General features: G+C 42.3%; 1 protein-coding gene across 6 annotated transcripts in view; it reads right to left on the reverse strand.

Annotated features, from left to right (window-relative positions):
* TAOK3 (TAO kinase 3) overlaps window positions 1–15,034 on the reverse strand; it is a 150,106-nt gene that overhangs the window by 121,889 nt on the left and 13,183 nt on the right. Inside the window, exon 1 of one of the 6 annotated variants that reach the window (XM_065567827.1) lies at window positions 6,272–11,942. The exons of the other annotated variants lie outside the window; for them this stretch is intronic. The gene's annotated coding sequence lies outside the window, so the exon portion shown is untranslated. Of the gene's footprint in view, window positions 1–6,271; window positions 11,943–15,034 lie in introns of those variants that run through there. 6 annotated transcript variants of the gene reach the window in all.

Here is a 15,034-nt window from a genome sequence, read left to right on the forward strand (position 1 = left end):
TTCTCTCCCAAACCTGAAAGTCCAGATCCAGAGGCACACCAGTGGTAAGAAACCAACTCAGACTCGGGTGAGGTTGGTGAACTGGTAGATACAAAGATCTGCCCTGAACGCACTTGAAGTCATTGCATAGCAAATCTCTATTTAAAAAAAACAAAACAAAAAAACACCAAGCAGAAAAGAACAGCTGTTTAATAATTGCAAGAGGAACACCTTCTTTAACTCCAAACTGCTTCACTATTATAGGATTAGCAACAGAGCTAAATGTAGAAATGACCAACACCCTTAAAAATAAAATAAATAAATAAATAAAAGCCTTCAACCACATTTGAATCTTTGAAGCCTTAGACATTTCTGCTTTAAGCTCATGGTTCCAAAACAATTGCATGCAACTAACCTGATTTTGCCTCTCGTAAGAGTAAAGCATTGGAAACATATTAACATATTGTAAGCCAGGCTTCCAAATCAGACAGAGATCGTTGGCCAGCAATAATTTGCCATTTCCCAGCTGTGCCACCAAATACAGTACAACAATGCTGCTTTTCAGACTTTGCTTTACTCCGAGTGGTTCTTGTCAGGATCATCTGTGTCAACTGCCAAAGCCAGTTCCTCAGAGTAAGATGCTAATGCATATACGATGCAAGGGAAATGAAGCAGACATTCCGAGTTGCCTGCTCATGCGAAGGAAATATGGAACCAGGGCACAGCAGAACTGTAGCATCAAATATTGAAATCCCAGTCATTCCTAAAGATCTCCCAAGACTCCCCTGAACAAGGTATAGAGTTGCCCAGCTGCAGAGATGATTTTCTTATACTAACATCTCCTCAGCAATCTGTTTTTCCTGATATTAAAAGAAGATAGGAGGAAAAAAAAATCTCTCAAGCTCTCCAGGGTTTTGGTTTGCCGGTATGCATAAGATATACACCCCTTTGACGCTCAACTAATAATACATGGCAACTTCTATTCTGGAGATAACTCACTGCTTGCCAAATCGGATCCTAAAAGCGTGAGCTAAAATGAACAGACAAAGCTTCAAGCAGTTGCTGGCCACCACAGCTTGGAATCCTGACTCAACGTTTCTGGAGGGAGCAAAGCCTCCAAACTGGAGGAAGAAGAGGCAGAGCTTCCAGAATGGCTGATTCTGGAATCTCAGCACCATTGAGACCCACACGGCGCCTCTCTTTTTTTAAGATAACCACACACCAAGCAGGCCACAGCTGTGTTGTGAAAACCCAGCTACATTCACTTGAAACCCATCAAACCACATGGCTCTATGTTCCAGTTTTCCACTAAGGTCTTGCCTACACATTGAAGTTATACCATTACAACTGGAACAGTATTTAAAGCACCAGTGTCTTTAGTGTGGATGTAATTTTACCATTAGAGCAGTGCTTATGCTGACATATCTTATTCCCTTTCCCCCCCAAAAATAAGTTATACTGATATAAGCACCTTACTACCAGTATTACTGCATCCTTACTAGGGCTTGTACCGGTGTAATGTTTTCAATAACAAGTCACCTCCCTAACCAACATAGTTATACTAGGATATCACCAGGCTGAAAACTCACTGGCTATTCTTATGAAATTTTGGAGGAAAACCTGATGTCTTAAGAGACGGCATACTGAATCTTTCCCTTTAGGTCACTTATTTGAATTCAGCCCAGGATGGACCTGACAGACATTAGGAGGCATATGTGAAATGAGCTGGTCGCCTTAATTTAATTCTCAGTTGACAGTATTCATGCTACAAGCCACCTCCATACACCACGCCCTTACCAACGGCATCAGGAAAAGAGCTGAGATTTGAACGGCTCTCATTCCTACAGGTGGACCCTCCAGGTCAGAGCTGACTTACGTTGAAGGGGAGGCATGAGAAAGCTTGCATTGCTACTGTGGGTTCCAGCTGTTCCAGAGATGAAGAGGACTTCCAAGTACCAGTGCAGGCAATCTAGCACAAGCAATAATATTCTCATCTAGGCTTGGTCTACACTACCCCCCCTAATTCGAACTAAGGTACGCAACTTCAGCTACGTGAATAACGTAGCTGAAGTTCGAAGTACCTTATTTCGAATTAGTTCAAACTTACCTTGGTCCACACTCGGCAGGCAGGCTCCCCCGTCGACTCCGCGGTACTCCTCTCGGCGAGCTGGAGTACCGCAGTCGACGGCGAGCACTTCCGGGTTCGACTTATCGCGTCCAGACTAGACGCGATAAGTCGAACCCAGAAGTTCGATTTCCAGCCGTCGAACTTGCCGGTAAGTGTAGCCAAGGCCCTAGATGTAGATTGAAAACCCTATTCCCCACAAAGTATGAAATAGTCACACTAACTACCTCACATGTACAAAACAGCTAGGCTAACAAAAGCTTATCATGCAAGTCTACTGAGTACTTAAAACAAAATCATTTCAGGCCCAGATCAATAGCACCTTGCATTATATACTGTTCATACCTCCTCAGTCACTGAATAAATATTACCACTGACTTTATTCCACTGTGGGGCTTTAAACGAATCTCTCAATTATGAAGGGTTAATACACAGAATTTCTACTCCAGTGTGATTCTGGTGGACATTACTGATCTCATGACATTTTAATAAGAGTAGAGATTTGCACCCTGTTGTCCAGTTGTGCAGTGTGCATGTGTGTTGTCACTCTCCAATCCCAGAGCTGGCTGCATTTCAGTGGTGCTGAGCATCTGGCGATCCCATTGAAAAACAGGGCAATCGTTTGTGAAGCATTTGTGGATTTTTCCTAGTCAGAGGTACTATCGAAAATAAAAACCATGGCAAATGTACAGATTTTTAGAACACAGCTAAGGTGAGCATGGTAAGCAATACGGAATAACTCCGCTGCTGGCTGTGTGCATTATTCATTAACTGAATTTAAAAATTTTTTAAATTATTAAAGCTAATGTTAAAAAAATTATATAATACACAGGTTAAGAAAAGAGTTTCTGTACATCTGGGTATAGGGTGCAGATTATCCACAAATACAAAAAGGTTGTTTTAAAAGTCATAAGATACATATAGTACATAATCAGCAATAACCCAAATGAAGGTGAATAAATTTAACAATACAGTTTAGATATTAGCTTCCAAGTATTTGGGTACTTCACTCATGAAAAGTTATACAGGGTGTTGGTTTTGGAAAGCAAATATATCAATGAGTGAAGATTGTCCCTCAGTAATTGGGGTAGGTTGTCCATTAGAAAATACAATCCATCAGGGAAATGTTTCAGTTACTTTCCCGACTGCGTTTCTCATCGGACTACAGTGCAAATATGGCCAGTGAAGGTTATGTCAGCAGAGCAGGAAATGACTTCTAATTATCTAACTAAGTCAATCCTGATATTTGTCTACCAAACTTGAGAGTTAATATATTGTCTGACATTCTGAAAGAGATCTTCACCACAACCTGAGAACAGTGCTATAAGACCTTCTGTCTTCAGAGAGGGACCAATGCCACAGAATCACTATAGGAAGTAAAAGCAGCGGGCTATTTCACAGCTGCATAATTAAGATGTGTAACAATTTATTTAATTTGTATTAATTTATCTAGCACCTATCACTAATGGCAGCCAAATGCATTGAGCACAAAAAAAAAAAAAAAAACAGATTAAATAAACTACCCTCAAGTGACAGCATTCCAAATGCCACAATCTAAATTCATTTATTGGCACCCATCACCTTAGCAACTGAATGCCTCCTATCCTATCATCCACATGCCAGAACACACACGTTAATATCAAGTGAGAGGAACTGTCAAAACAAACATCAGCAAAAACCAGCCAAATGCTAAAGAAAATCAATAGGCCTTGTACAGTAAGCAGAGTATTCTTCTAAAGATCTGCCAAAGCAGGGACAGAGGCAGCATGCGCATCACACAAACTTTTAGGAATAGTGTAACCAGAGTGAATAAAGAACACAACTGCTGGCAAATTTATTACAAGCACATTTTAAGTGCCAATCAAAACTTGTGCCATTATCAAAATGCCACTCAACCATAAGTCATATACACGTCTTCTAGTACTTAAGAACCACTCAAGACATGCCGGCTTGTAAATAGATCTTATTTGGTTTTAGACACGTTTGTCTCCGGAGGTTTTGGGGTTCTTTTTTTTTTTAATCTATTCAGCTGCCAGTATTGGCCACTCTTTTAATTGACTGCAGTAATTTTTAGGACTGAGCAGATAAATTTTGTAGCTGCGAAGACAAACCCATCACATAGGTTCAAGATTTCTAGTTCAACGACGAAGAGTCTGTGGATTTAATTCTGTAAATAAATGATACTGGATGTATTTAACAGTGAGCAGAAATATTAGAAGATTGATGCAAATTATAACAGGGTTTGCCTTCAATTTTGCCATGTGAAATGGATTTCTATCAGAGAAGGGATTTAGCTACCATTTAAAATGCCTTTGTTTCTGAGGGACCCAAAGATTGGTACTTGAGTATTGTCTCTCATCTCTATACCTTAATTCAAAATCAGTCCAGGTCAGGAGTAACTGAAAGTTATCACCATGAGGTCTTTTCAATGACATACATCACCTCAAGTGAGCTTGCAGGTCCTCAGCGTAATCACAAAGATATCAAAACCAAACCAACTGTAATCACTGGCACTAGTGTGCCCCGTGTTGGCATCTTCAGCAAATAGATCAGAGACTGACTAGGCCGTGGAGAATCAGCTACCCTCTCTGACTCAGGTGACTCCCTCCAGGTCAGGATGGGGGGGGGGGTGAGGCACTTTGGCATGGGATGGCTTGGGGAATTTGCACTGCCGCTACTCACGCTAGACTTGTTGTGTTGACAGGAAACCCTGCTCTGGGCTAGAAGTTATCAGACTTGGGTTAGCAGTGGTTTTGCTCCCTCCACAGCCAGCCAAATGGAGTCAGCCTGAGAGTTTAAAACAGTACAAAAACTGGCTCAGAAATCGTGGTTTGAACCCAAGTGTGGACAGGGAGTATATGCCCATTACCACAAACTGGCCTTTCCTGCCAAGTCAGTTCCTCTCACTGACTAGTAAAAGCTTATCTTAAGCCACCTCTAACTCAACTCTTTCACTTTTGAAATGACACTCGTGTGAACCCCCTCCCCCCTCCCCCTTCAGCTTCCTATCTATTCAGATCATCACGGTTTTTAAAAGCTGTTGTGAGAGGTCAGCAGAGGCTCAGAGTCTTTAGTCTGACAGCTGCTCGCTAGACCTTGTGAAGCGAGTTGGTGGTTTCAATCCTCTTCCCAAGAGCAGGTATCCCCCTCACAAAAACCAACACCACAATTTGCACTGTTGGCAGACTCAGCCAAGGCTAATGAGACAGCTACCCTCTTGCCATCAGCAGGTCAACGCGGAGACACGCTGGCAGGGGTCCAGCACTGCTGTATGCGAGCTGCCTGTGCCGTACCCATTCTGAGGACGGAGGGAGTCCATCTGCAGAGCATCTTTCCATAAACATTGTGTTTTGTTTGTAAAATAAAAAGAGATTACTAATGCTACCAGAATGCTCATGGCTACTAAAATGTAGCAAACCCAAGCCTCCTTCCTCCCACCCCACCCCCAAGTTTTGGGGGACAAAGATAAATTGCACCGTGTTTAGAACATTTGCAATTTTGAATGATGCCTCTTCAAGACTAATGACCCTGAAACAAAATGGTTAGAACATTTTATTCAGTCAGTGTTCTGATAGCAGAGGAAACGTTATCAGACTGTGGAGTTTTCTAGGCCAGTACATTGCAACAGACTGACTGATTCCAGAAAGCTCAGCTACTGTGGTGAAAGCAATATTGGAAGGGGCATTTCTCATGTTGCAGTCTATGCCTCTCTCCTCATCCCAATCAACTAAAATGAACTAAAAGTTCTAAGCCACTCTGCCAAAGAGAGAAACAAACAGGAACTGATGGAGACCAGTGCCTTTACCTTTCACCTCCTCTACGCACCCATGTGGATATCAAAACCACATTTTGTTATGTGTCCCTGCACAGAGTGAGGAGACAGAAATCACATCCAATTCTCCTAATGAGCGGAAAATGTTAATTCTTCTTTGGTGAATATTCCTGTGACGTTTCTTGGAATAGCCCTCACTCACTCACAGGAAGCACTCAGTACCTCACAGGATCAAAAACTATATGAACAAAATCAGGGCGGTATGAAAAGAACCTGTAAAAGCAGTCAACAGCCACCCCCATCCACGCAAAGCCTCTTCGACCACAAAGAAAGATTCACGCTCACAGTGAGATAACTGTAAGAGCTAAAAATAACCAGCCAGCTGCAATTCCCACCTTATGTAGCTGGGCAGAAATGCTTCGTTTCTCCCCCACACACTTCCTTCTTCGTTGCAACATCAGAAGCTCAACTTGGTGCTAACATGCCTCAAAGTCCTGCCTAGAATTTCGAGTCACTCTCCAGGAGCGACATAAAATTAACCTTTGGTATCAAGGGATCGAACTCTGACTCACTCACCTGCAGTTTTACTTTTAATTTCAAGACATTTTAATCGATCAAAGAAAACAGGAAGGGTGAAATATGTGGGGTTTATTTTACACCACCCAGATGTTGTATTTAAACTCTTCCTAACACAAACGCCTACTGGGCAAGCCTCACTCAGCTGCTCTACTTACACAGACAATGCTATCTCCACTGACCAGATTTGATGATAAGCCACGTGCATTGAGATTTCATGTCTCTGAAGCAGGAACAGAATATCCTGAAGCCAAACTACACCTACATGTACGTACAAAGGAAGACATTGCATCAGAACATTATGGCAGGGGTCCCACCCTCCTCTGGAACACAAGGGTGCAAAGCAAGGATGCCATATGGATAAAGAAGGAGCAGGAGACAGTGCTTTCTCGGGAACTGGTCCAAGACAGCAGGACAAACTCACCATGGAACTAAAGCCTATCACAAACCTCACCACCTTCCACTCCAAATGCAAGGTGTACTTCTCTGATCTGCCTTCTCGAACACACACAGATAGCAGCGTGGATGTATGTATTTATGTATTCAAAAATCCGCAATGCTACACACACAACTCTCCTACTAGGGTCAGGATGAGAGAGAATGAATCATTATGACATATAGTCACACACTATGTAGTGCTGGAAGGTGCTCAGATACAACGGTGATGAGGGCAGTATAAGTACAGAAGAACAATACAGGTCCTACTAAGTAACAGATCATTGATCCAGAGGAAAAATGAAGCATCACCCACTGGGCCCTGAAGCCTAGACAGGACACACCTCACTATTCAAGATAAGGGTAACTGAAATCTGCCTCATTTAGCAGAAAATGGAGCCTTTGGGCTCCTAGCAAATTTTCAATCTGGCTTTTAATTGGGCAAAGTGTGAACACCAGGTTCTGAATCCTTGGCTTAAAGAAAGCATCTCTGTCCAACCTGAACAAGACCACTGGTGACAGAGAGGGAAGGAAAGCCATCTGTTGCACTAAGTCTAAACTGCGCAATAGTTTAGTTCTTTCATTTAATCCTTTGCCAGTGGGAGGTAGGTTCTGCCTTTACACCCCCTTCTACTAATATAGCTAGCATGCACTGGTGGTTCTGCTACGTTAGCAGTCAGCACCCTGAAGTTCCTGCTGCCAGGTACCAAAGAAATAAGTGATAACTTTTCACATACACTGTCTGACCAGTTTCTATATAATCTGTTGAGTTCCAGGAATACAAATGGCAGGATACAGAATCATATGTTTCATCTAGACATTCAGTGATCCGGTTAAACTTTATTACATGTCCTTTAGCACTCATAATCTTAAACAAAGAAGCCAGCAGCTTAAATTAAGGCAACCGGGAAGTCAATTTCAGAGATCATAAATATGAAAGTGTTCTAACTTCCTCTGTATACACCCTGGAGATTTTAACCCGCAAGTCCACTGACAACAGCTGCAAATGTTCTTTGGATGAGGTGGCTTTGCCACTGGAAGCCAAATGTTCTTTAATTAAAGGTGTTTTATACTTTACACATCCCACCACATAAATTCCCTGGATGGCTTTGAAAGCCATGTGTGCTTAGAAATGCCTGAAAATGTTTTACAGTATTGCCAACCAAAAAGTGTTCAAAATCCTGAGACAGGCCTCCCAAAATTGCAATTAGTTTAGAAATCACGAGATTTTTTAAAACATTCTGGGGGCTCTGTTTCTTGTCATCTTGTGTCTGCACCTTTTCGTTACATTCGGGTCACATTTTAAGCTTTGTTCCACAACTATGAGGGCCAGAAATTAATAGTAAAAGCTGAGATTCTCACCTAATCACATGCTTCCAGATCTGGGTCTTTAAGAAAAATACACTAAATATTGCAAGACTTGAAATAAAATGAAACTGGTTTTACTTGCTTTCTATCCTTACCCAGTCATTATCCAGAGGTTCACGTTCTGCAACACAAGTGAAAACAAATCTGTAAAGGACACAATCCAAATATATAGACCATAAGCTCCTTAGGGCAGGAACACATCTTCCTGTGTGTGGTGTACAACACCAAGTATGCTGCTGACAATTAAATATTTGTCAATCGCTACAAAACAGTCTTATTGTTTATGATGTACAGTTGGAAGCTTGACACTGGAATTCAAAATGGTCTATGTCAGATAGCTAAGGCCTCAAAATTTGATTCTGGAGCAAAGGTTTTCAAAAACCTAAACACAAATGTTTGTTTGGAATGTCAATGAACAGATTTTTGTTTGGATTTAAGCCTTCCCCTGAAGTGTTCACAACCCAAATGCTGCAGCTAATGCATGAGAAATGGAAAGTGAAACTGGCTAGTTTATTCTCATTAAACCGAGCTGAATGGCAGTTAGGGGTGGGGGGGTCCTAGGAGGGGGCAGTCAGGGGACAAGGAGCAGGGGGGTTGGATGGGTTGGAGGTTCTGAGGGGGGGCAGTCAGGGAGCAGGAAGTAGGAGGGGGTGGATAGCGGCAAGGGCCAGCCTGTTTGGGGAGGCACAGCCTTCCCTACTCGGCCCACCATAGCGTTTTGCAACCCCGCTGTGGCCCTCGGGCCAAAAAGTTTGCCCACCCCTGTGCTAAGGGCTCACTAGTGGCAGACTAAGTAACCCTCACCACACTAAGTTGCCAAAATTCCCGGAGAAGGCTAGAACATGACCTGCATGCAAAACCAGCCGTGACACAGAAATAAAGAGCTCAGGTGCTCCAGTGCAACCCAGGGTAACTGAAAGGGAAAGCCCCAAAGAGCTTTCATCCCAGCACTTATTAACCCATTCATTAAAAAATTAAGGATAACCAAGGATTAACCAGTTTTACCACTATTTGTGCCTTCATCATCATATACCACCTTGTGTATTCCTGTTGCACCTTCTCTCCAAGGATCTTAAGGTACTTTATCAATAGTAATTAGGCTTCCACATCCTGTGAGGTAGACATGTTTTAGCCCCTTTTACAGATGGGGGAAAGGGAGACAGAAAGCCAGCAAGTGAATTACCCAAGGGCACAGAGCTGATCTATGGCAGAGGCAGGGACAGAATGTAGATCTCCTGGATTCCAGTCCTATAATTAGCCACAGGACTCTCTTTACAAAGATCTGGTTTTATCAATGGGGTTTGAAGACACTACTTCCTGAAACCTATGTGTGCGAACAGAGATGACCTTAAGCACAAACAGAGCAAGTGTCATCTTGCAGCCCTAGATCTGATGGAAGCTGTGCAACTGGTAGCAGGTAGGGTTGCCAGGTGTCCGGTTTTCGACCACAACACCCGCTGGCTAGGCCGTTAAAAGTCTGCTTGGTGGCATAGGCAGGCTCTCTACCCAGCTCCGCGCAGCTCCCGGGAAGCAGCCGGCATGTCCCGCCGCTCCTAGGCGTAGGGGGGGCCATGGGGGCTCTGTGGGCTGCTCCCGCCCCAAGAGCTGGTTCCACAACTCCGATTGGCTAGAAACTGCAGTCAATGGGAGCTGCGGGGGCGGTGCCTGCGGGCGGGAGCAGCATGAAGCGTGGACCCCCTGGCCACATCTCCTCCTAGGAGCCAGAGGGACATGACGGCCACTTCCTGGGAGCCACCTGAGGTAAGCGCCACCTCGAGCCCACACCCCGAAACCCCTCCCGTGCCCCAAACCCCTGCCCCAGTCCTGAGCCCCCCCCGCACTCCAAACCCCTTGGCCCCAGCCCAGAGCCCCCTCCTTAACCCCAAACCCCTCATCCCAGCCCCACCCCAGAGCCAGTACCCCCAGCGCGAGCCCTCAGCCCCTCCCGCACCCCAACCTCCCGCCGCAGCAGGGTAAAAAATAGCGAGTGTGGAGGAGAGTGAGCAACGGAGGGAGGGGGGATGGAGTGAGTGGGGGGCAAGGCAATGGTGTTTGGTTTTCTGAGATTAGAAAATTTATGGTCCGACTGTCCTGGCTGTCTGGGGTCCAGTAAATCAACAATAAGCAGTAACACTGCCCCACAATACAAGTATGAGTTCCTTAAAATATTCAGGGGAATGTGGAGGCAAAGAATCATGGGTTATGTCTACACTACGGCACAGGGCGGATTAAGGGGGTGTGAACTGCAGCACACGCCGAAATGCTGCACTTTAACTGCCCCATCTGGACACTGCTGGCAAGAACTAAAAAGGTACCTAGAGCAGGTCTACACTACAGCAAGGATCAACGCTCTGAGATCAATCCACCGGCGGTCGAATTAGCGGGTCTAGTAAAGACCCGCCAAATCAACTGCAGATCGCTCTCCTGTACTCTACCCCCGACAAGAAGAGTAAGGTAAGTCGACGGGAGATTTTCTCATTGGTGACCCCGTGATAACTCGACCTAAGAGACGTAGATGGAGTTGCATAACGTAGGTCGACTTACCGTGGTAGTGTAGACATAACCTTAGTTTGTGTTAATGAACTCCTCTTCAAACAAGACTGCATTAATGTGACCAAGGTACCTTTTAGTTTGTGCCTGTTGCAATCACATGGAACAGTCCCAGTGAGCTGCAATTCACACCTTCATAGTCCAAACCAGGGGGCCATGTAGACAAGCCCTAAGGGCTGGTCTACACTTGGGGGGGGGGAGGAAATCGATCCAAGATACGCAACTTCAGCTACGCGCGTTCGGGGACGCGATATATCGATCCCGGATAAATCGATTGCTACCCGCCGATATGGTGAAGACATACCCTAAGTCACTGAATTAGTACCTAGCTTAATTTGGTGCAGTGGGGAGTCACAATCATTGGTTATAATACAAAAACCTCTCCCCAACCCTTTTACATAGTAGAATGACCTCTCAGTGCTGCCAATACTCACAGTTTTACAGTGAGTAAGGCAATTTTGGCCCCTGCTGCTAGAGATGTTGTTAGAAGATCCAACTGAGATTAGGGCCTCATTGTGCTAGGCACTGTACAGACACATAGTAAGACAGTCTCAACCCTCTGAGATCTTACAGTGTAAAGGAAAGTACAGTGGTGAGTTTGTGACATGGGAGGTGGAACCAGGGCTTTGGAGCTGTGCTCCGGCTCCACTCCAGCTCCAGGCAAAAACCTGCAGCTCCACTGCTCCGGAGCTGCTCCACGCTCCAGCTCCGGGCTCCGCTCCAAAGCCCTGGGTGGAACTAAGGGCAAGTCTACAGGAAGGTGTCTTTTCCACACCCCTGAGTGACGTAAGTTACATTGACTTAAGCAGTAGTGTAGACGAGCCCTATGACCCACCAAATTAATTTCATATGGAGGCTAAACATACATATCCATTAGATGCTAACAATTTAGGGCATGTCTTCACTGGCAATAACAGAATACCATTTGTTTAAATAATTTTCAAATATATTGATTTCAATTACAACACAGAATACAAAGTGCACAGTCCTCACTTTATATTTATTTTTGATTATAAGTGTTTGCACTGTAAAAAGACAAAAGAAATAGTATTTTTCAATTCACCTAATACAAGTACTGTAATGCAGTCTCTATCATGAAAGTTGAATGTACAAATATAGAATTATGTACAAAAATACTGCGTTCAAAAATAAAACAATGTAAAATTTTAGACCTTGCAAGTCCACTCAGTACTACTTCTCGTTCAGCCAATCAAGTTTGTTTACATTTGCAGGAGATAATGCTGCCCACTTCGTGTTTACAATGTCACCTGAAAGTGAGAACAGGCATTCTCATGGCACTGTTGTAGCCAGCATTGCAAGATATTTACTTGCCAGATGCGCATGCTTCAACCACCATTCCAGGAGACATGTTGATGATGGGTTCTGCTCGAAAACCATCCAAAGCAGTGAGGACCGACGCATGTTCATTTTCATTATCGGAGTCAGATGCCACCAGTAGAACGTTGATTTTCTTTTTTGGTGGTTCAGGTACTACTTTTTCCGCATCGGAGTGTTGCTCTTTTAAGACTTCTGAAAGCATGCTCCCTACCTCGTCCCTCTCAGATTTTGGAAGGCACTTCAGATTCTTAAATCTTGGATCGAGTGCTGTAGTTATCTCTAACAAATCTCACATTGGTACCTTCTTTGCATTTTGTCAAATCTGCAGTGAAAGTGTTCTTAAAATGAACAACAACGTGTGCTGGCGTAACATGAAATATATGGCAGAATGCAGGAAAAACAGAGCAGGGGACGTCCAACTCTCCCCCAAGGGATTTAGTCACAAATTTAATTAACACATTTTTTTTTAAACGAGCATCATCAGCACGGAAGGATGTCCTCTAGAATGGTGGCCGAAGCATGAAGGGGCATACGAATGTTTAGCATATCTGGCACAAATACCTTGCAATGGTGGCTACAAAAGTGCCATGAAAATACCTGTTCTCACTTTCTCGTGACATTGTAAATAAGAAGAGGGCAGCATTATCTCCTGAAAATGTAAACAAACTTGGCGATTGGCTGCAGAAAAAGTAGGACTGAGCGGACTTGTAGCCTCTGAAGTTTTACATTGTTTTGTTTTTGAGTGCAGTTATGTAATAAAAAAAATCTACATTTGTAAGCTGCACTTTCAGGACAAAGAAATACAGTACTTGTATGAGGTGAATTGAAAAATACTATTTCTTCTGTTAATCATTTTTACAGTGTAAATAATTGTAATTAAAAATAATATACACTTTGATTTCAATTACAACACAGAATACAATAAATATGAAAATGTAGAAAAACATCCAAAATATTTCATAAATTCTCTTGTTTAACAGTGAGATTAAAACGGCAATTACATTTTTTATCGTGATTAATTTTTGAGTTAATCGCGTGAGTTAACTGCAATTAATTGACAGCTCTAATTTTTATTTAAATTAAATAAAACAATTTTAAAAAAATAAACCTATTTAAAATTAAACTTGTAATTATGACAACCAATGTTAAGGCCTAAATTTAGTACAATCTACTAAGGTCATTTACATTAAATAAAGTAATATTCAAACAGTATGTGTTTGTTGCCAAAGTTTTAAAGAAAGGGAAATCACTGAACTGGTAGAAGTCAAGGCTGAAATGTTAACCAGCTTTTGACAGCAGTAGCCTCTGCTCCAGAGAGAATACTTTCTTCAGTTTATTCACCTAGTTCAGTTCAATGACTAGTTCATTCAGAGCTGAGAAACTGACTGGATGCTGAAAAAGCAAGAAAGCTCGTTTCCCTCTTCCAATCTAAGACTAAAAACAAGGTGAGAAGGGATGAGATCTACTCTTTCTAAAAATCTTGAAGGACATGGTGACCAGAAACAAATAATTTCACTAACTACAGATAATACTTCCTTTGTTTAGCAAATCAGTTTTAAATGTAACACATTCTGATAAACTTTTTTTTTGGTTATGCATCCTGCACATTTAATATAATTTTACTTAACTAAAATAGATTTTAAATTGCTTCTGTGCATTTTAACTGAATTCCAATTTCCATCCAAATGCAGCTTGACAAAAATCATAAGCAAAATATTAATCTCCTACTAGAGTGGTTTTCAATCTTTTTTTCATTTGCAGACCCCTACAAAATTTTGAATGAAGGGCGGACTCCTTTGGAAATCTTAGACATAGTATGAGGACTCCTGGGGTCTGCGAATCACAGTGTGAAAACCACCGTTCTAGTAAATAAGAAATGTATCATTCACCATCTTCTACCATAATAAAAATATATAAACGTTTAGAATCTGAATAAGTGTAAGTTGCTATGTAACCACTTAAATAAATCTACGTGTGATATACCCTTCCGATGAGCAAATAGACATCCCAAATTTGGTGTAAAGGCTATATTTAATTGCAAATCACCATGTTTTAATGGTTACCAATCAATGAGGATCAAACTCTCTTCAGGAAAATAAAGTATAAGTGCAAAACAAGATTATAATTGATTATTTAAATCCAGACACAATGGGGAATAAGTATTTGTCTTGCAGTAGGCACCTACGAGCTCCAGTCATGGACTAGGGCCCCATTTTGCTAGGAACCGCACATTAAAAAAAAACCTTCACATATGCAAGTGAGTAATGGGAAAAAGCTCCCCGAAATGGAAACAGCCATATGTAGAATTCACTACCCGAATGTACTGTATCTGATAAACAGACCAGCAGCAAAGACAATCTACTAAAGCTTTCATCTTAAGCTCAGGCTAAAAAACCCAAATTCCATTTCACTGTATAACATCAAATCAGGGCTCTGCGTGTTTAACATTGTTCAGCAGTACCATATGCTACGTACTAGCATATATTCCATTACAGGGAAGAAAAAACAACATGAATCATCAGTGACTATGTTCTCATCAATGTAGCTTAAAAAGCACTAGAAACAATAGGGGCAGCCCCCAAATAAGCCTCCTGAATTTTATTTGCCAGATTCTCAGTGATAGAATTACAGATCACTTTTATTTAGAAGAAAATGATTTAATCTAAAAAGTCAGCATAGTATGTGCATCTGTCCAAGAGAGGCAGAATCAGAATCACTACACACAAAATATCAGGTGTATGTTCTTCTATTTCAAGTAGTCTTTATGTAATTAAAAAAGACATTATTCTAGAAGCAGAATGACAATGTCTGGCACTTATACAACACCTTTCATCTGCAAGTACTTTGCATACTTGTACATATATAGACTATCTACAAGGCTCACTTCAGCA

The sequence above is a fragment of the Chrysemys picta genome, chromosome 15 (genome assembly GCF_011386835.1).
Source record: "Chrysemys picta bellii isolate R12L10 chromosome 15, ASM1138683v2, whole genome shotgun sequence".
In the NCBI taxonomy this organism is placed as follows: domain Eukaryota; kingdom Metazoa; phylum Chordata; order Testudines; family Emydidae; genus Chrysemys; species Chrysemys picta.